We start from the raw sequence: 22,059 nt of genomic DNA, 5'->3' as shown, positions 1-22,059 counted from the left end.
TTTTTTACCAAAATTGCTTTTCTGCGGAGGGCTACTTGGGGGGGTTCTAGATTTTTGCGACTGGGTTTAGGGGTCTGGGAGCACCCCTGGGAATGTCTAATAATCATTGCAAGTATTGTGAAGAAAATCCATGGTGTAAAAGGGGTCTTTTGGGCCTAATTTCAAAGTGCGCTTTCTGCTTGATTTTCAACTAGGCCTCATCCCCGTCGCAGTATTGCATGTTTTTGGGGGGCTACTTGGGGGGGTTCTACAGTTTTGCGCCTGGGTTATGGGGTCTAGGGGCACTCCTGGGAATGTCTAATTTTGATTGCAAGTGTTTGAAGAAAAAGGGTGGAAAAAGGGGTTTGGGCCTACTTGTAGAGTGCGTTTTTGCACGTTTTGAAGTTAGGGTTCAACCTGGTAGCAGTATCGCATGTTTTTAGGGGGCTACTTGGGGGTCTTTTACATTTTGCCAACTGGGTTCAGGGGTCTGGGAGCACTCCTGGGAATGTCTAATTTTGTTTGCAATTTATTAAAGGAAATCCATGGTGGATCAGCAGGATTCAACCATAGTTACTATTACTATCCTTGTAAAGGAGAACCAGGTTACGCACTTTTGAAGTGATGATTGTATATAATAATAATGTCAGCTCTGAAAACTGAAAGTGTTATTTTTGCACTACACAGTGTACCTTAGATTTTTTTAACTGGTTCACTTCCTGTTTTTTCCCATCAAAAATTACAGGACGGATTTTACCATGTGCCATGGAACAAACGCTGAACTCACACGCAATCCGCAATTACTCATCAGGCAGCCAGTGGACAGTGTGTCTGGTCACCAATATTGATCGACGGAGCGTAAGATGGAATGGAGGAGTATATCGCGAATAAGAGGAATGGCTGGATGAATGCAACTTCAACAATTCAACAGGACAACTACAACATAAAGTTACAGAATTCTCTCTTAACTTCTCTTTATCTTTTAAATGTTATTGTTGTAAAAAACTTGAACTTCTACGAATGTGACTAGGTGCGTTTCTTCTTTGTTCTCTGCTTCAAAGTAATCTCTCCAGCTATTTCATCCGTGTCTTTGCTATTTTTATAACTAACTTAATGTACTAATAATGATTATTTTTTCTCTATGAGGGCAGAAAGGCAAGTGAAATTGCGTAATTAATGCAGCCCTGTACTAGTGTCAATGTCAAATTGTTTCCTCATACTTACTATTAAGATGTAGCAAGTACAACTTTTCAGTAACCTAACCATCCGTTTAGCAAACAACTTCATGCATGCAGTGGTGCACTACCTTTATGTCCCTTAAAAGATTTATGGATATCTTTGAATCCAAAAATTTGTTTCTCTTCATTTGTTGTTTGTCTACGCATTCTTTTTTTTTTCTCTCCACAAAACTTTACCCCCGGGCTGTGTGGTTTTTCATTGAGGTATGACTATGACAACAAGAAATTCCACACACTTGCAGGGGAGGATAAGGTCTAAGCACCAGAAAAATGTTGGAAAATTGAATTTCATGTGCAACATCGTGAATTGAGCATCAAACATCATGCTCATACACATGACGAATCAAATGGTTAATTCTTATGTTTAAGTATCCTTTGCCTTCATAATATTTCTTATAGTAGCCATAGTCCACGAAACTAGTACTTATATTTAGAATACTTTAGCACTGCTTAGGCTACAATTGTTGGCACTGTTCTGTAGCCTACTATCTATCGTACTAATGCTACGCTCAGGCCACTCAATGTTTCATTTCCTTTTTTTTCATATGCTGCTACTGCCAGTGTGTACCACTACTACTACCAGCACAACAATGATATTTCATCCGTCGAGGATTCATGTCAACAACCAACCATTTGCCATGCAGGCAGCCCTGTGGCTACCCCTATTCTCAAACACGAATCACAGGTAAGATACGCATTTTGGAGAGGTAGAATAATGGGCTAGGACTGGGAGGAGAGCAGAGACTGCCAGTACTACTAGTAAAGTACTAGTAGGGTTACTGAATTCACTAACTCGGTTACTGGCACTTTTGTACATTTCAGGACTGGATGTTTCATTCATGCTGGTAAGTTGGAAGAAACCAGACGTCCAGTAACCACCGCCCACCCCCCACACAAAATAATATGAACGCATATACTATGTTTTGGAATGAAAAATAATTATTAAGAAATATATTCATGTAGTACAAAAATAAAATAAATTAACCCAACTCACCCCCCTACCTAACCCCAACCAGTTCCCAAAATTCCAAAAGTCCCCTTTCCCAAACACCCAATTCCCACCCCCCTAACAGTCTTTAAAAAAGGGGCAAGGGACAGTCACTTCCTCCGGTGGTGTAGTGTGGACAGCTGTTGCTGCACGTCCCTCAGCTCTTTGCGGAGGTCCCGCATCTGGCGTTGTTGTTTCTCAGCCAAGCACTCCAGGAAGTCCACTCTTTTTCTGAGACGGCGCACACGTGTCATCCAGGCTCTGGGGGGGCAGCAGTTGTTTTTGCTGCTGTGCGGCGGCGGCAGGAGGCTGTCGGGCCACGGCTCCGTTTGGCTGGAGGCTTCTGGCTGGTGGACACGGGGGCACTGGAGGAGGATGCAGTAGTTGCTGTCTCCTCCTCCTGCTCCCGAGCCCACAGCTGCCGATACTCTGCACAAATAGCCTCCAGCTTACGGGCCATGGCCCGGACAGCCATCTCCTTTCGGGTAAGCTTTTTCGGAGTAGCATCTATATGAAGAAAGAAAGAAAAATACTGTAGCCAATATTCTTTAACATAAAGTCAAAATAATTCAACGGAAAGTTGACTCTCAGTAACACCAGCAAGTGGCAAACTCAGTATAACATTTTGGCATGTATCTTTCCGCCGTCTTTGTAGGCCTGTGACATTACTGGGAGTTTCAGGAATTCCACTAGCAGGACTAGGGATGGACTCACTAATAAATACATAGTACTAAAAAAAGTCTTCGTTTTTTTCTCTTGTTTTGCAAAAGAAATTACTGGTATGTGAACTTGTGGTAGCCGGCATGGCAGCTCACTCAGCTTGCACCCAAGAAAAACAGACACAAGCCATGATGACGCAGACTCACAGTACTTTAAGCAGTACATGCAGGTGGGGATAGGAAACTCTTACTTTTCTATAGGGGTGGCTCTGCCACTGGCCATACTCGGTTACATCAAGGGCTACTGCTCAATGTAATGATATCTTTCGCACTGCCCCCCCGGGCCTTTACTACAACAAAAGAAGAATGAAGATTATTCAATTCTGATCATATATCATTATCCTGCCGATCACATGATCTTTGGTTATATGATGGATGCCTTTAGGTGCTTTGATTTGATAGATTGAGTGAACTACAGCGATAGTCCACACATGACACAGCTGAAATAAAATTATTAACATAGGGAGTGAGTGTGGAACCCATAATTGGCGGAGGAAGGGACTTGAATTGATATAATGTTGTCAACTATACAATCCATACACAATAGATGCTGCGCTTACAAAGTAAAGTACTGTACTGTTAGTCAAGGCAGGGAGTATTTGTGATCAATCACAAATTCTAGTATTTGGATTTCCTCAGCTTTGCTACTCTGGCACGGACATGCTGTTCAAAGTAACAATCTTTATCCACTCAGCGTCTGCTCTACTACATCATACACCTCTGCGATCGATGAGGAAAAAGAAGATAACATCCAGGCTTCCAAAGTACGTCTATCATTCTTCTTAATGTCTCAAATGTACCAAGTTTTCTTTTTCTCAACAACCAACTAACACCCTTTTCATTATATTTTGGAAACCACCGTCTTCTTCTCTTGACTTGCATTAAAAAACACCATTCTTTACAGTCAAAAATGTTAAGACTCGCTCGTCCTTCAATTCACCCTTCTTTCACTTTTCGTTCTTCACATCCCTAAAGTACATCTGATATGACTTGGCTTCACGATAAAAGTTTGCCAGATGAGTTGAAGTCAAATAGAGGGGGCCATTGCTTACCCGAGAAGTACCGCCGCTAATGCAATTACAAGTCAAGGTTGACTGTCTTCTCCGTGATAGCCAAAAAAGTAGTTCTAAATTAGTAACTGTTCTTAATAGTACAGTGTACTTGTACTAGTGTACTGTACAGTACATCATACACTCCTATGCGAGCCTACTCAAAAATGTAAATAAGTAAGAAGTATAATAACTTACCACCGTCCGCCGCCGCTGAGCCTTCCCCCCCATCTCCTCCTGGTGGCGCCGCCGCATCCGCTCCTAGTAGGAGACCTCCGCAGTGCTGGCCCCGGCACTGGTGGTCATCTGTGCCGCATCAGATGTTGTGACGTCTAGAAAAAACATGTCATATTTTCAGATGCCATTAATACATAAAAAGGGGTCCCCTGAAATTGGATAATGTTCCTAGGACAGGGCAATAATATTTTAACAATAGAAGTTCCTAGGCAACTATTCAGTTTGCTAATAGGCAAATCCAACCACAAAATACAATAGGAATAGATATGATCACAAGTGTACTAAGAAATGATGATAACAAATTAATTAACTACAGATATTCAATTTATTAAAAATAATATACATATATATAATTTCAATGCTGTACTAGAAAACCATAAAAAACAATGTCAACATGTATTTAGACAATTAATTGCATACAAAATAATACAGTACATTCATCATATTAAAATCAAATACAATAAGGAATTGTTGTAATACATTGGTTAAAAAGGATTTAGATCTGTATAGTGGTTCTAATATAAATTTCTACGCGCGTTTCGGCGTTCTGCACGCCTTCTTCAGGAAAAACCACTGGATAATCCTAATAAAGAGACAAGTTGCCAATTGGCAATTAATAATGAATATTATGCATTCTATCTATTCATAACAAGGTATTATATTTTAAAGCAAGCTATTCGACCTCCACAATAGATATCATGGACTTATCATTTCTTATCCACAAAAACAAATTCATAACCGCTAAACCTGTTCATAGTCAAGTCACCATATATCTTTGGAGACAACATAAAATTGGACATTTTTAGGTATTTTCGTACCTCCTTGATTGAGATAAATTAGTCTATTCTTAATACACCTTTAGAGTTTTGATCTATAATGTATCCTGTTATCTCTCTTTAGTTCCGCGGCGTATCATTTCGTCCAGGAAGCTTTCCATATTTGATCGTTATCCCACCCTGACTCGCCCAATAGCCCTAGGTAAGAGCACTATTTATTCTCAAACCACTGAAATAGTTCAGTATGTTTAACTTCAAAGCCACTCACAACCAGGCATCGATCACAATACCGGGCGGTGTGGGTCTTTCTTCCCCCTTCCCTTGACCCCTCACCGATCCTTTCCCCCCTCCCCTCCTCCCTTTTTCCTCCCCTCCCCTCCTCCCTTTTTCTTTCCCTATATAGTTCATGCCTTTAAATCACTATCTAGGGTGTGGCTTCCTTTCATTGTTTAAATCTCAATATCTCCAAGTTAAACACCAATCAGTTGTCCCCCGCATATGTATTTTTAAACTTAATTATTCACAGTGTACTGGAATGTATGACATGGTGCTCTCTTGTCTCTTTATTAGGATTATCCAGTGGTTTTCCTGAAGAAGGCACGCGTAGAAATTTATATTAGAACCACTATACAGATCTAAATCCTTTTTAACCAATGTATTACAACAATTCCTTATTGTATTTGATTTTAATATGATGAATGTACTGTATTATTTTGTATGCAATTAATTGTCTAAATACATGTTGACATTGTTTTTTATGGTTTTCTAGTACAGCATTGAAATTATATATATGTATATTATTTTTAATAAATTGAATATCTGTAGTTAATTAATTTATCATCATTTCTTAGTACACTTGTGATCATACATATTTTCAGATGCCATACACAACCCCCTATTTTGTCTCGTAATGGAAGGAAATGTTACATAACACATTTTTTATTACTGGGATTGAAAAATAGTAACGGTTTAGGGGACGGTGTTAACTTTTTATATGCTTATTCCATTAAATGCTACACTTCTCAGGACAACTGAGGAATGCTTGCTTAACGTGCACCATTTTTCTAATTACAGAAAGAAGATTGCATTGCCCTTCTGCCAAAAGGACGATTCACCAACTACTAGTAAGTCATCACCAGCAATACTTTGAGTACTTTAAAGAAGGTGGTGGCTCCCGCACAGTTTTTCTAATAATTTCATGTGTCTGTTAACCATTACGTTAAAGTAATTTGATTCATGGGAATGTTGTTTAAACTTTAACGTCATTTATCAGCTGTGCTCGCTCCGAATACTACGCTATTAAAAATAAAGACATTATTTTTTCATTTCTTAATTGAAAATAAAACTTTAAAACTAACAAACACTGTGTGGTTTTTGTTCACGAGTGAGTGAGCAGAAGGGTTTCACTTGGCAGTCATGTTTCTGTGACTCAGATAGGCCGGGACTTGGCGGTAGTCTTCTTCTGTTCTTCTGGGTCGTAAAATCATTGGTCAGACACACTAGATAGTCGGTTAGGGGATTGGGGGTTCAACTTCTGTTCGGACTGAGGTATGTGGAAAGTCGAACTGCACCCATCATCAATAATGTCCTATTTCTCTTGTCCATACTTCTTTATGTGCAGAATAGTCCCTGAAACACTAGCAGTATGGTATGTGCTCCTAGCAAATCAAAAAGGCAACTGCTACCTTTTTCTTGGTGTAAACATTGACATTTTGTTGTTGGAAATTGTCAAAGCACTTACATTAAAAAGACTGGAATAGACAGCAAGGGCAACCCAGATGACTGCACTCGGTGCCTAGAGCTATTGCTGGATCAGAGTTTTGTTTAACACCGTTTGCCGACTGGGCAAGCTTAGCTACCTACACAGACCGTCTCATAATCGTAAATAGTAGTAGCACAGAGAGTGATGGTAGAGGCAGGATAAGAATGTAGAAAGTAGTCTAGATTAGAAGAAGATCAAAGACTATTTTGGAAAAAATAGAATTAGGAAACAGTTTGTAATGAATAGGAGCTGTAAAAGTTAGGGAAGTATAAGTATTAATATAACAATAGAACAACTTACTGAGGCCAGCAGAAGAGCCTGCAAGGGACTTCTGTGACTGTCCACCTTCTTCCACCGGAGTCTCAATGGTGCTGCTAGTCGCCTTGCCCCTGGGAGGTGCTGATGATCATAAAATAAAGAAACACAACATGGATGATTGTTTTTTTGAAATATTTGATTTCTTTGACCACAATCTAAAATGATCTCGGGGAAACAAATTAGCAACAATTGCACTACATGTATTAACCTATCTGATCTGGTCAAGTAGGAAGATACTACTAGTACAGTATTGCTGGATTCGCAGACCGTCTACTTGGAAAAGGTATATAAATCACCAACTAAACCATCAACAAAAAGGTTCTACTACGACTGCCAGCACTCAGCAGCACGCGAAGTGACAGACACAGTCCGTCATCATGATTTCAGAGCACTAAAAAATGTCCTACTACTGCTAATAACAAGTCATAATATACTCAACCTATCAATCCATCACTATCTCTTCTTCTTAGTGGCAGCAGGAGTACAAAGGAAGGACTAGACTTGAGTCTCTAGTCTCTCTAGCATTACGCAGTTCTGTAAAGTACTACACTCATACATATTCTCAGACCAAATGAGCACAAAGTTGCAAACAAGTAAGCATAGTAGCAACGCCACTGAGGAAGCGAGCACCTGCAATCACAGAAGCTATTTAAACACTATTTTACCTGCAATGTAATTGAATAGGCAGCATTCTTGCTCTTCGGGAAAAACATATATTAGCAATATAACACAGAGCAGAAGAATACAAAGTAGTTATTAAATAGCTACTCACCAAGGCCAGGGATCTCCACACCTAGCAGGTGGAGCAGGTCCTGCTCCCGGTCGAGGACGTCGGCCCACTGGTGCGTCGCTTGGTCGTAGGTGCGCCGGACCCTCGACTCCCTCCGCATGGCCCGGCACACCTTATCCCACCGCTGGCGACGCTCCCGGAGGCCATGCCCTTGACCAGGCCTTCCCCCTGCTTCCACGGTCTTAGGGAGGTGGCGCTGAACAAAAAATATCAGGGTGGCCACCTCCACCGCGGTAAAAACCTCCCTGGCCACTACATCAACTCCCCTCGATCGCCCGCAAGGGAGCCGACTACTGGGTAGGGGACCCTTCCCCATTGATTTGCCGGCTCCCTTTTTCCATGGTCCTGGCCGAAAGAAGAAAAGAATAGGGGGAAGAAAATATATAAAATGAAAGAGAGAGCTAAACCAAAAAAGTAGTTATAAAGTAACAAAAAGTTGAAAAAAACACAAAATATAGATCAAGACAAATAGAGAGATAGATAATGAGCAAAAAAGAGCAAAAAAAAGTTCAAAGAAAGAAAGGATGGCAAAGATTCAAGCAGGATTCAAAAAGCATGCACAGGACCATAGCAATGAATGAAAAACAAGATGGCCGCGCCCATTGAGGACCGCGTGGGTAAGTTTGCGCGATATTTCCCACGCGAGCACGCAAAAACACGCACAAACTCGTAATAGCGCGCCGCACACAACGCGAGAGTGCCAATAGCACCCGGAAACGGAAATACGCAACGCGCACAAGATGGCCGCGCCCATGTACGACCGCATGGGCAACCTCGCGGTCGGTGTGCTGCAAGCGGTCCGCGAATACGCAAAAAACCCCGTGAACACGCAAAAAAAAAATTCCGCAAATTCGCACGAACAATCTTTACCAACGAAGAGATGTGCTTGTCCGGAGATGTAAATCCTATCATATAAGACTTGAGGTAGGGGGTTCCCCTGTCCAAGCCCAGGGAGAATGGTAACCTCTATATGGCTTAATCCACTGACATTGTAATATACTTTCCCCATTCGTACTTTCTGCAAATGTAGCTATGCTAATTGTATTGTTTACATGCATTTATTTCCTCACCTTAGCACGTATACTACATTATAGAGCTTGTTAGTTGAATTAAACATTTTAAACTATACAAAGTCTTTGGTTACTCACATGGTGAACAAGTAGGAATGTCTATTCGAAAGAGTGTCTTGTTCCCACGAATTCTGAGAGGACCTGAGTTGCATTGTTCTAGGATATCGATCATTGTTAGCTCTGCTGTAGTACGGAGAACGAAAGAGCCAGAGCTCTTCCCCTGATATAATAAATATAGCTTGTAGCATGGGGAGGGTGTTAGGCGCTAATTGGCTTAATCGACTGACATTATAATATACTTTCCCCATTTGTACTTTATGCAATTGTAACTATGCTGATTGTATTGTTTTCATGCATTTCTTTGCTCACTTTAGCATGTGTACTACATTATAGAGCTTGTTAGTTGAATTAAACATTTTAAACTATACAAAGTCTCTGGTTACTCACATTATGAACAGGTATGATTGTCTAAGCAAAGGAGTGTCTTGTTCCCACAAATTCTGAGAGGAGCTGAGTCGCATTGTTCTACGAAATCTAATCATTGGTAGCTCTGCTGTAGTACGGAGAATGAATGACATACTATAGCTAGCCGGATAAAGGTTTCTGTGCACTGAGGCGTGTGTTTGGTACACCATAACATACAGAGGTCGTGGTTTTGTGTGACGTGGGGAGAGAGACGCGAGAGGGTGATGTGGGGAGAGGGAACGTGAAAGGGGTATCTCGCACGGACAGAGCGACGGTATATTTTCAGTTTTGCCTCGCAGAGGTATAACAACGGACCCGATGGCTTGTAGAGTGAGAGATGCGAGCTGACAGGCTGAATCACAAAATGGCTAGCAACACTTCCTAGTTTCAACTGTTCACAGCCAATCAGCCACAAGCTTGTGCTCGTAACCCCTCAGCCAATTAGATGTCACAATCCCCAAATATCGATATCTGTCAAATTTGATATTTCTCAAAAACTACCGAATGGATTCACACTATTTAAACGAAAGTGTGCTTTCTGGACCAAGACATTTCTCTCTGCCAAATTTGACGTAATTCCGTTCAGCAGTTTGGCCTGTACCCTTGTCTAAAGTATCCTATGGAAAATGCATTGAGAAAACACGTTTTGGGTCCCCCCTTGACTAGTAAACCCCAAACTTCCAAGATAAGAGCTGATCAAAAAAGAGAAACTTTTTGGTAAATTACGTAAACATTCGTCAAACGACGCCAAAGTTATAAGCACATGGAGGGTTCCAGGAGGGGAGCTGCGTAACCCCCCTCTCAACATGAGTGAATCTCTAGGGCTGCGAGGGGCCCCAGCGGGCCCCCGAACCTCAGTGAGCCCCCGCTAATATTTTTTAAGAAATGCCCCCGGAACCTAGCCCACCCAGAGGTTTCATTAAAATAAAACGCGAGAACCCACGACCCCAGCATGAATTGCGCTGAATTTGTGTTTTTTTAATGCTTTTTTGGGCCCTGGGGATCCTTCTAGGTCCCCCTGAGCAGGCCTAGGGGGTCAGGGTGTTTCTAGCCTACCCCCTTCTCTTGATTTATATCTTTGTTTTCCTGTTTTCTGGTGACGCGCTTCTACCGAGTCACAAGATGGCTGCCAACACATCGTGGTTTGGAATGTTGGCAGCCAATGAGAATGAAGCTTGGTCTCTGGAGTTAGGCTCCGCCCAGATATTAATTTCTCAGCAACTACTGAACGGATTGACACCTTTTAAAAAAAAAAGGTCGCTTTCTGAGCCAAGCACTACCTTTCTGCCAAATTTGGGGTAATTCCGTTCAGTAGTTTCAGCTGTAGCCTTCCAAAAAGTTTCCTATGGGAAATTGATTTTTTTACTCTTATTTTTTGAATTTCTCAAAAACTACTGAATGAATTTACACCATTTAAAAAAAGTTCACTTTCTGAACCAAGATCTACCTTTTGGAAAGCGTTTTTTCTTTTGCCAATTTCTTTGGCGCCGTTTGTCTAATCTTCACGAAATTTTCATAACTGATGGTTCTCTCAGATCAGCTCCTGTCTTAAAAGTTTCAGGGTGATTCATCAAGCGGGGGCAGAGAAAAAAGGGGGGTCCCAAAACGTGCTTTTAGAGATAGCTCTTGGTCCAGAAAGCACGCTTTTCTTTAAATGGTGTAAATCCATTTAGTCGTTTTTGAGATATTTAAAGATTTACAGATATCAATATTTGAGAATTGTGAGATCTGAGTTTCTGAGCCGTTCTGAGCACAAGCTTGCCTCTGATTGGCTGCCAACAGTTCAAACATGGAAGCATTAGCAGCCATCTTGTGACTCGATTGAAAAGCGTAGGGGAGAAAACGGTGAAAAAAGTAGAAGAGGGCAGGGTAGGAACACTGTGACTCCCTGTGGTGCTCAGGGGGTGGCACAGGGAGTTGGAATGTAAAAAAAAAAGATATATATATGTTTTCGGTGGGATTCGCAGGATTCCCGTAAGGCCTGGAAATCACGTCTGCAAAATGAAAAACGAACTGCGGGGTCTCGCTCTTCATTAAATTAAGCCCCTGGGTGGGCAGTACCTGGGAGCAATGTTTAGTTATGATGTGGGTTTACTTCGGTCACGGAGACCGCCACTTCCTCAGAGCAAATATAATGATACTGGGGGGTACGCGTCTCCCCCCCCCGTTCCAAAGAGCAGCACGTTTTTGGAGGTATAGGTAAAATGTAAGTGTCATTGTCCCGGGGGCACTACTTCCCCGGGCATTCATGAATTAAAATGCGGGGAGTATGATGTTCGCGGGCCTTTAAATTGGATGGAGGCGAATCATCCTATTTCCCATGCGGAGCTTACCATGGGCCTGGGTATCGTTATCTCTGAGGGCTGGTTTCAACAAAGACCCATGGTGGCTACCCTTGGGAGATTGTAGTTTGGTATGGCAGGGCAGGATCTATGGAGAGTTGCCGCTCTATCTTAGCAAACTTCTGCTCGCTTCATGGAAGCGAGAGGAGGAAATTTGCTCTCACTTTTTTGAAGCAAATCAGATTTGCATTTGGGTAAAGGGAGCTTGCATTGAGCAGCTGGCTTTGTTCAAAAGAAATACCTGCAGTTGCAGGAGGTGGGGAGGTGGCAGGGAGTGTGGGGGATTAGGGCTCCTTGCGTGGTTCCCAAACATTGTGGCCAGACTCCTAGGGATGCAGTTACCCGGGCCTAAAATGAGCCATTTGGGGTATAGGGTGGATCTAAAAAAGCCCTTGTTTTCATTAGCAGTTTTTGGGAGCTACATGTAAGTGCAGATGCACAGCTTCAAGTTATTAAGAAAAACTCTGTTTCCTTGATCTGTGAAATGAACTCCATTACTTCTGTATATGTCATCGATATCAAAACAGATTGTTGTTATAGATGGAGCCCATTCTATGATCACTGAGGTATGCAGACACAGCTTTATTGACATTCTTTCTAGCTTTCTCAATCTGAGGACAGAATTGATTTGACCATTTCGACTATTGTCTTTGGCATGTATTGGAGTATACAAAGACAGTTTGAGGCAAAAGTAACATCAATTGTGAAAAGGTATCCTTCTTGAGCATTTCTAGACCTACCCCAGTCAATGTGCCTGGGCCATTGCACCACAGTGCACTATCATGAGGTCAGGGTGTTGGAGATGCAAATAGGTTTTAACCAAAGGCAAAACTTGGTGGCACTTTAATCCTCTCTGTGCAACCCATTTAATGTCCACATTTTATAAACCTATGTCTTTGTCAATACGTCTGAGCTCAGCATACCTTTTGCACCAAAAAACATAGCTGTGTCCTACGACCCATACTAGCATTTTGAAGGTATGGTTGGAAGGAATCAGCTCATGTAGTCTGTTGCTAGAATGAGGGATATGTTAAAAGGTGGAAAGGAAGCTTTTTTGTGAGAAAATGATAACTGATTGGCTGCTGAAGAACATTGTGCACTGAAAACTGGGGTGCATGATAGTTTCATGAAAAAGTATGTTTCCGATTGGTTATTAAAAAATGGTTGTCCCATTCCAAAAGAAGAAATAGTTGGTAGGAGTGCTGAAGAATTAATAGCTGAAGAAGTGCAAGGGAATCGCACACAAGCTCCTGTATATAAGTGGGGTTGTAGCAGTATTTGCAATATTTGGCAGGAATCTATTGACATAATGCAATTTTGTTTACGACAATATGCAAAGAAAAGTGTTAAACAGAAGACTAGGTTGTTACAAGGACTAGATCCATGTAAGGGAAGACACTATACTAAGTTGTACAGACATTCTCTGGCTTGTCTTTCAAGAAAAGTGTGTAAAAGTACTTTTCATCACTTAAAAATGTTAGCAGTACACAACTCAGCAATGCAGAAGTTTGTAAGGAAAATGTACTATTTAAAAACTCCTGAATTATGTTTAAGTGAATTGAACAGAGCTCTTTTACACGGTTGTTTAACAGATTGGAAAAATGTGTGATGAAATTAAGTTTAATTTTTTTGGTTCAGAACAGCAGTGTGTAGAAAGTGAGAGCTTGAGATGTTGGAGAATATGTGGAAGAAATTAGCATTGATCAGTTTCTAGAAGAAATTAGAAGGTTTAAGACAGTGTGTTCTGAAAAACCAAACTATGTTGTATTTGTTGTCAGCTTACTAATATTAACAGTCAAACTAGGAATGTTAATTTATATTAAAAGTGAAAAGGAGAACAATGATAAGTGGCAGCAATTTGCAGCTTACTTGTTGGTGGAAGGTCGATTTGAGTTGGGTACTGATCAACGTATTTGTAAATATTGTTACAGCAAATTAGAAGAGAACAAAATGCCAGCTAGAGGAGTACATAACAACTTAGAATTAGTAGCTATTCCAGAGGAACTTGCAGATTTGAAAATAAATGAGTCAGTTCTTATTCAGTCTGTTCACCCATTTCGAACTATAATTCGTATGGAGTCTAAAACAGGTAAACTGCCACCAAAAGATTTACAAAGAGGTTTGAAAGGAAGAGTTGCGTACTTGCCTTTAGATTTTAAGAACAATATTGAAGCTGTTGGTGGTGACAGAGAGCAAAATGAACCAGTAGTTATTCTAGTAAACGGTGTACCAACAAAGAGTCGGAAAATATGGTAAGAGTTTGTAGATGTTAATGAACTTCAAAAGAATACGTTATATCTTGTAGAGAAAAAAATGTATTATAAAACTGTAAATGTTGATGAACAGGTAATATGTTTAGAAGATGAATCAGAAATTTCAAGTGGTCAAGTAGGGAAAGTGGACAAGTCAAAGATACACAATATGTCCTCTACATTCAAAAGAAGTAATAGGAATCATCATTGAATTATTACAAATGAAAAAATCAAAGGGAGCTCCAATGAGTGTATGGGAGAAAAGCTTAGAAGCTCGTTGTTTCCCACAGCTTTTCCCCACTGGACATGGTGGACAATTTGATGAGCGACTTGTACGATTGTAGCTTCATAATATCGCTCAACAAGATTATACTCTGAATATCCTAGATTTCAACAGTACATTCAATATATATTTCAGCTCTTGTTTGAAAGTGATTTGTCTTCTCTTTTGTATGCAGTAATCCACATTCTTACAACGGGAGTTCATCAATCACTTGTTTCATCCAAAGAATTCATGGACAAAGTTTAACAAACAGATGCAAATTTAGAAGCACAGTTAATTAGTTTGGATGGCATGTCAACGTGGAACCAATGAGTATTGGTTTTGTCGTCGTGGTGAACTTAAGTGTATGTTAAGAAACTTAGGTACACCAACATGGTATGTAACACTTAGCTGTGCTGAGTATGTATGGGAATATTTACTTGAATTTCTAAGACAAGCAAATTTCAGTATAAAAAATATCGAAATGGAGACACCTGGAGAACTGTATTTATTGGATCCTGTAAAGGTGTGCAGGTATTGGTTTTTCGCTTTTGAGTGCAGTAGCAAGCAAGCAGTAGCAGCAGGCGTCTTGCTCCTCCGATCGGCGGTCTCTGCTTGCAGCCGGCACCAGCATCTTGGAATGGCCCTGAACATGCCCGTTCGGCCAGCCGAGGACAACGAGAAACAGCGCAGCTTGCAGCTTGCACTCCCTCTCCCGCCCTCATTCTGGAAGTGAGACGAGGGTCGAGAGACGCGAGACGCAACGGAGCAGTGAGGGAGCGTTGCCGGTCGTAGTTAATCGGCGAGTGGTGAACGACTCTGTACCAGGTGCGACCCCTGTGAGCGGTTGTGTCGGGAGGGTACGAGAGATTGAACCTGACGCCATCACCGCTCAATCCCCGCTCCACCTGGGGGGGTACAGGACAGATGTCGGAGCAGAGGTAGAGTCGGAGAGTAGAAGCACGGAGCGACCTACGAGGAATTGGACCAGCTGACCCCACTGCGGAACTTCCAAAAGGCTGCGGACGGCAGCAAGGTTAGCGAACCAGGCTCACCACTTGCCCCTGATCTTCGCCTTTGTGCCGTCACAGGTGAGCTGCAACCATTCGGCAGAGAGCAGAAGACGACGGTGGCAGAAGGACAGTAAATCCAGTAAATCTAAGCCCCACTGTTTTCATCCTAGCTGAGGTGAGTGATCAGTCTCTGGGGCTGAGGGGGTCTCTCAAGGGACTCTTACAGGACAAAGAGGAGGAACGGTTGCACAGAAGACCAGTACCCCAGTACACCCCTGTAACCCCCCATATTGAAGAGCAGACTCTGGTTATTACGGAGTTGTGTAGGGGGTAACTCAGTTAAGAGGTCTAAACGTGCACAGTGGTTCTTGTAAAGCGGTACAACACCACACTCAGCCTCATACCCATTGAATTAATGTTTCGGTACACGGAAGCTGTAACACTTGGAGTAGTTGGACCTTGAGGAATTTGAGGAGGCTCACGCTCGTGGAGAGAAGGAGTAGGAGTAGGAGCAAAGATTAATCGAATTTTTGGTCTGGGATTGCCCAATCCACCTGCATGACCCATAAGGACCCCTAAGGACCTCCACTGTTAGACCCCGACGGCAGGTGCTCTATTTTCCTGTAGTGGCCCGGCGCCTTGTCATTTGTCTTTTGAACACTACGCTGCTATTATGTACACCGTGCTGTGCTGCCCCTGTGTAGGTGTTGGGCGGCTCGGCCGAAAACAGCATATTGGTGTAGGAGTAGGCGTTGGCAGTGAGAGATAAATCCTGTGACTGGGTCTGGGTCTGCCGAGAAAATGAGCTCACTGGCTGGGGCTGTGGAGTCGAACTTCTAAGGGCCTGCTACGGGTGTACGGGTGTATGGGTAATCAGAGTAAGTGGACCATCTGATCCCTCTGGTCGGTTCCTCTCTAATTTTCTAATTCCACACGGAAAACTGTAAGTCGAACCAGAGGAACGCGGGTGATTGGCAGATGATAATTGCCAGTACTCAGACCAGATCACTTGTGTTAACACAATAAATGGGTGACCTGGTGTATGGGATAATAGCAACTGCTGGCAACAGCGGCTGAGCGTATCAAAGAGGGTACATAATAATCATTAGCAATCATAAAGGTGACCATAAAAATAAAAAAGAAAAGAAAAGAAATTATGCGTTCTGGCAAGGAGAGGACATCAGGACCTATTACCAAACGGACAAAGAAAATACAACAAACTAAGGTGCAGAAGAAGGTTAAATCAAACAGTGCTAGACTGAATCAGACTCTAATTTCCCCAATAGCAAGGATGTTTGAGAAATCAGGCAAAATACCAGATCGATTTCAATTCATGAAGGACAAAATCGGGGGCGTTGATGACAATGCAAGCAGATGTGGAAAAAAACAAACTACAGACCCCCATCAAACCTTTAAGTAGTGAAAATATTATTATTCAATTCATGCAAAATACACCGCAAAATGGAACCTGTAACTCTCAAAGCAAAATAAATGAACAAACAAGCATCGATTTCAAATCTCAGACCAAGAAATACTAAATGAAATTTTACCTCTAGGGCCATTTCATCAAGAAAAATCTCACCTAACAGGTGCAACAGATCTAGTGACCACGGATAAAAACTTCCTTAAAAACAACTCGGAATTCAAATATTCCGAAGTTAATCAAGCACCCCAGGGGGGCAGGAAGGAACAAAAACGTCTAATGAGGCCTATAGAGGTAAATGTGGAAATCAAAAAGATGCATATTACTCCTGAGGAAACCCTGCCCAAATAAACAAGCGACCACACAGCTAAAATTGGGGGAAATATCCAAAAAGACAATGAAATCCAAAAAGATAATGAAATTCGGGAAATAAGACAAGACACTTCAAATGGGGAGGAAGAGTCAGGGAATAAAGTAAGTAAGGTTTATGACACAAAAACGAATGATTATGCATCCCCCTTGGATAATAAAAACCAAAGTGGTAAGAAAACACAATCCAATCAAAGGGAAAAGAAACAACAAGAGACGGCTATGACTTGGGATATTTTGTATCAAACTTCAACTCTCACTTTAGAAGCATTACAATATCAATCCAATAAAATGGATATAGAAATTGATCTACTAAAAATGATGGCAAACACAGTTGTGGGGATTGACAATAAACTTGCTCAGCTTAATGGCTTGATTATTAGAGCACAGAAAGACATGACCACGGAATGTATCTACTCACGAATTATAGACAAACTGGCAACAATACCAGAGGTCTTACACAACATAATAGAGGATACTAAATGGAACATCCGTAAGAAAAATGGAAATACCTATGAAAAGCTTGAAGACGGTACTAAACACAGAAAAACGACCGATAAGACTGACAAGGAATATATGAGTAAGATTGAAAGCCTTGAGGAATCAGAAGTAACATCAATAAAAAAGCCACAGAAAAAATCAACAAAGACAAGAAATACCATCAATAGATGTACAAATATCAGAGCAAACAAAGGATTTAATTACCAGCATTGAAACAAGTGTAGAACAAGAATTTAATGAACAGGATACTGATGGCTACACTGTGCTGTCAAAACGCCCAAAAAAAACTACGTAAAGCAAGAAAAAATGAAAAAAACAAATGCAGCGCTGCAACGCAATCAGATGAAGATCAGATAACACCCATAGATCTGAATGACCAGGATACAGGAAAAGCTTTAGTAAAAGTAGACAAAAAGAACACATCACACACGAGGAACGGAAAAAACAAATATTTTGCTATATTTGAACAAAAAGCAGCCAGGGAAAATACACCAGCAAAATGTGCTAAAATATTAGCGATGGAGCAGAATAATCGGAAGGAATGCACCAACATTAGGAATATAAAGCATAAGGGCGAAAGGATGAACAGAGATCAAGAACCAATAATGGATGGAAGGAGAAGATCAGTAGAGAGAGAGAAAGACAGAAAGACTGCATTTGGCCCCCCACAAGTAGAGGAGGAGTTAATAAAGGGTGAAGAACAAGAAGCTATCTGCCCTAACAGCCCCAGCTCTCAAAAAAGAAAGGATAGCACTCCTATAAAACAAACGCCAACAATTACATATGATCAAGAACAGTACGCTGAGGAAGAAACAAACAAATATCATAACCCTAAAGTGAGTGAGGTAGTCAAATCAAATATAACACTGGCAGATTGGGATCACCTGTTCATCGAAAATAGGGAAGGGGTAAAAAGAATTACTTATAAACCTAACCAACTCAAGGATACAGATGCCTATAATAAACATCTAACAAATAATAAAGCACAACTTATTTTTAAACCGGAATTTGAGTCCAGAGGTAGGCAAGACACATTAAATCGAGGTAATATACTCAGATTATTTAAATCAATCTCATCCTTACGCAAAATTCTAAGTGAGGATATCGAATCGATTGAATTTATGACAGAAAATCATACTCTCCAGCCACCCACACTAGTCACATTAAATTCCACGGCAATTGCAGAACAGATCCTAATGGAACAAAAGACATTTAAAGCCTGGGGCATAACAATTGACAAACAAATCCCAAAGGTTTATCCATCACCGCTTATTAGTGATGAAAACCAAGTACAACAGGAGAAAACCGTTAGGCAAATACTTCCAGTACTAGAAAATGCAAGCAGTAGATCCCCAAAGAAACCAGGAATAACACTACCGCAAAGGAAATTAGAAAAAAACTCTGAAATAAATGAAAAATGGATTACCATGGCATTACATAGTAATAATGAACAATAAGCGGATAGGGATAAGCCCCTTTTAGGTAATGTGAAAGAGATGGGACAAGTGACAATGTGCTCATGGAACATAAATGGATTAGGAACAAAGAATCACAATGCACAAATAGGTGCCATAGAGCTACCATGTCAGATTATCTTCTTACAGGAAACGTGGGAAAGCAATCCATTCATGTTACACGGATATACAGGTCACTTTGAGAATGCAAATAAAATCCACAAGTTTGGATGTCCAAGTGGGGGTCTAGCAACATTTATATCAAACGACCTGCAAGTTGAGCACGAGCGACTGGACATGAATAGTAAGAATATTCTAATAATCAAACTAAAATATAGAACAAGTAATCAAACAACTAACGTATTATATCTGATCAACGTATATATACAGCCAATACGTACTAGCAGGGAATCAACATGTGCAGCACTCAGTAATTTTCTATTGGAACGAATGCTGGAAGATCCGGTAGCAGAATATATGACGACTGGGGACTTCAATCTAAATTTAATGTCAACGCATATAAGGGATGATAGTGCACAGTCACAAGATCACCAATGGTCAATACCCCCACAGGACTTAGGAAAAGAGATTAACTGTCTCCGTAATAAAATCGGCACACAATTTGTAAAAGACATGGAAGCGATTGGCCTGAAAATCCTTAATGGCCGGTTTAAAGCAGATATGCCACCGGCATATACGTAATTCAATGTCGAGGATTGATTACACTATGACATCACTTAATATTTTTCATAATATTAACTCACATCAGCTAGTGAAAGTTACGGACAGTGATCACGCCCAGAGGATTATAAATATCAATATTAGGACTAATACAAATCAGGTGTACCAAACAGTCCAGGGGTTCATTGGAACTGTAAATTATAAAAAAACTATATTGGACCGTCCAGAATAAGGAATCAATGAATAAACAAGTGGAGAGAATTATAGAGACTTGCTTCCATGATAAAACACTGCAAACAACGGTAGAACAATGGGTACAGTTCACGAAAAAACTGGTTAAACACCCATCCCAACCTCAACTGAGATTGAACAAAAGCAATCAAAAAGAGGAGAGAAAGGATAATGGAACATATATAAACCTTCCATATACAATTATGAAATTAAAAAGAGCTCGAAATAGAATAAGAAGGCAAATCAAAAAAGCCCGTGCTAATGACGAAATGGTAGGTGAATTGAAAACTCTGAATCAAAACTTGAGGAAATTAATATGGAACGAAAAAAAATCAGGCAAAACAAGTGCTATGGGCAAAAATATTCCATGCAAGTAAACAAAAAAATGCAAGAGAGTTCTGGAAAATTATAAATGGATTGGTTCGACCAAACAAAAGGGTGGTTTCTTCTGCACTAACAGAACAAGAATTGTTCACATTTCTAAGAAAACATCTATACCGTACTGGTACAGTAAAGACAAACACTGAAATACAACGTACAGACACTTATGCCTGTGATACGAAAGTACCTATTGTAATAACAAAAGATGAACTAATAAAATTAATTAAAAAACAGAAAGATGGAGCTCCTGGACCACATGGCATCCCGTCTACTCGCTACAAAGAAAGAAAAGCCAGAACTATGGGCAGAATACTTAGAAAAGCTATTCAAGGAAATTATACAGAAAGACGTTATCCCCGAGTCCTGGAGAGGGTCTTTAATCCCTCCAGTTTATAAAAAAGGAAACTGGACGCTTCCAGAAAATTACAGGCTCATTACCCTACAGGATACAGATGCCAAGCTGTTTGCTAGGATCCTACTTACGAACTTAGATGAATGGGCAATGGAAAAGAAGATACTGCCACTTAATCAAACTGGCTTTATTAAAGGGCTGGGGACAACGACAAATATCTTGGCATTATCGCTTCTAATGGATAAGTCAATCAGAGCCAAACAACCCTTGTATCTATGCTTTGTAGATTTCAAAGCAGCTTTTGATTCTGTACAAAGAAATTTATTATGGAAAAAGCTGCAGGAAAAAAATATTCCAATGAACCTGTTGAAACTGATTCAGCTCTTGTATAGTAAAACCTGGGTTAGGGTAAGGATGGGGGATGGGCAAACTCTATAAAAGGAAATTCCAGCAAATGAAGGCCTTAAACAAGGGTGTGTACTGGATCCACTTCTTTTCAATTTATTCTTGGCAGACCTAACTAAGAGCTTGGATGATCTAAATGCTCACCCGCCAAAATTAGCTGGAAATCAAATTTCTAATCTACTGTATGCAGATGATGCTATTCTCTTAAGCCACACTAAATTCGGATTACAGCGGCTGATTAATCGTACTCTGATGTACACAAAGGAAATGGGTTGGTGATAAACTAAACAAAAACCAAAATCATGGTAGTCACCAAAAACAGAAACCTAAGACATAAAAACAAATGGTACTTGGAGAACATCAAACTAGAGCAAGTTGAAATATACAAGTATCTGGGTGTAATTTTTGATGAGAATGGCAACTATCAGACACAAAATAGGGATACTCAAAGGAAGACAAATGCATTGATAGTAGCATTCAGAATCCTACAATAATCACTTGGCAACCACACATATGGGCCGCTTTTTAAGATTATAGGGGCAAGATTGTTACCAACCATTACATATGGCAGTGAAGCACTAATGGGAAAGGATGTTGAAATAATAAATAAGGTCATATCTAAAACATACAAGTCGTTATTTCGCCTCCCAACTAATGCCTCGCCCGCCCAAATCAGACTGGAGTTCGGTCTAAGCAACCAATACTATGCGAGAAAGGCTGAATTTATTAAGACCTGGAACGGGATAAAAAATGATCACGATAACCGGATATCGCAGTTATTATGGAAAGAAATAAATAATAACGTAAAGTCAACGGCATGGAACTATCCTAAGGAAGCGATAAAAGAGTTTGCAGCTATTACAATTTGGAACAACACGATAAGTTACGTATCTTTAAAAAAAATTATGAATAGAACTGCAAATCAATTGTCCCTTGTAAAAGACAAAGAAGATATGACAAAAAGAAAACACGCTTGGACAGTAATAAATGGATACAACAAAA

General features: G+C 40.6%; 1 protein-coding gene across 4 annotated transcripts in view; it reads left to right on the top strand.

The window, feature by feature from the left end:
• Nucleotides 1-22,059, top strand: part of LOC144791749 (disintegrin and metalloproteinase domain-containing protein 28-like) — a 3,662,699-nt gene that overhangs the window by 1,991,579 nt on the left and 1,649,061 nt on the right. The gene's annotated exons all lie outside the window — the stretch shown is intronic.

The sequence above is a fragment of the Lissotriton helveticus genome, chromosome 11, assembly GCF_964261635.1.
Source record: "Lissotriton helveticus chromosome 11, aLisHel1.1, whole genome shotgun sequence".
NCBI lineage: Eukaryota > Metazoa > Chordata > Amphibia > Caudata > Salamandridae > Lissotriton > Lissotriton helveticus.
Note: the sequence above shows the minus strand (reverse complement) of the source record. Positions and strands in the feature narration are given on the sequence as shown.